The sequence below is a fragment of the Octopus bimaculoides genome, chromosome 9, assembly GCF_001194135.2.
Source record: "Octopus bimaculoides isolate UCB-OBI-ISO-001 chromosome 9, ASM119413v2, whole genome shotgun sequence".
Taxonomy (NCBI): domain Eukaryota; kingdom Metazoa; phylum Mollusca; class Cephalopoda; order Octopoda; family Octopodidae; genus Octopus; species Octopus bimaculoides.
The window spans coordinates 11426320-11427506 of record NC_068989.1 but is presented as its reverse complement, the minus strand read 5'-3'; the positions used below and the strand labels follow the sequence as shown (position 1 = coordinate 11427506).

Here is a 1187-nt window from a genome sequence, read left to right as displayed (position 1 = left end):
ACCATAAGTAACTATATATTTTCTTTTGTTTGTAACTTTGTTGATACTTATTCAATTTTTCTATTTCATATGTCATTTGAAAGCTGAAATCTTATATTTTTATTTCTTCTTTTCCCCCTATTTCAGATATACTGTTATATCGATTATGTCCACCCAATTAACAAAAGAGCAAAAGATTGCGGTTTAGAAATGGTTCTGCACAAAGTTATCTGGCAGCTTGAGTTTGTTCCTTAAGTTCAGCAATGTTGCGGGGCTTTGTTAAGTAGACTTTCTCTTTGAGAATGCCCCACAAGAAAAAGTTGGGTGGGGTCAAATCCGGCGAACGAGACGGTCACTCAAGCGGTCCTCACCTGCCAATCCATTGACAGGGCAGGTTGGCGTCCAGCCAGTCTCGCACAAGCATATATATACAAATATATTTACACACATATATATACACACATACATATACACACACATATATTATACACACACACACACATGGACAATGGACATTAAAATGATGATGATGATATATATATATATATACATACACACATATATGCATATATACATCCACATACATAAAAATACATACACACATACAAATCAAATGATGAATCCACAAAACAGTCTCTATAGTTACACAGTCTACTAGAAATAAATAGCAACCGAATCTTCAAATCGCACCCTACCATCATATAAAAGCAGAGAAAACGGTGGTGAAGACATAATTTAATGTGGTCCCAAAGCAAATGACAGGATGATTATAATGAATAGAATGTCTTTGATCAGGAATGACCTGAGGTCAAATAACAACATTTTTTGTTTTCATTTAGTTCACCATCATCATATGTCTCACTATTATCATCTTCACAATAATTATTATCATCCCGATCATCATTTCCATTCTAAGAAAGAGAAAACAATGTATGAATTAAGAAAGATATAATAGAATTAAAAAAAAAAAATCTATATGAAATATAGGCACAGACGTAGTTGTGTGGTAAGAAACTGGCTTCCCAACCACATGGTTCCGGGTTCGGTTCCACTGGGTAGCATCTTGGGCAAGTGTCTTCTACTATAGCCTCGGGCTGACCAAAGCCTTGTGAGTGGATTTGGTAGACGGAAACTGAAAGAAGCCCGTCGTATATATGTATATATATATATGTATGTGTGTGTGTGTGTGTGTGTGTGTGTGTGTGTGT

General features: G+C 35.4%; 1 protein-coding gene across 8 annotated transcripts in view; it reads right to left on the bottom strand.

Annotated features, from left to right (window-relative positions):
• LOC106879997 (uncharacterized) overlaps positions 1–1187 on the bottom strand; it is a 320939-nt gene that overhangs the window by 13289 nt on the left and 306463 nt on the right. The window lies entirely within an intron of this gene.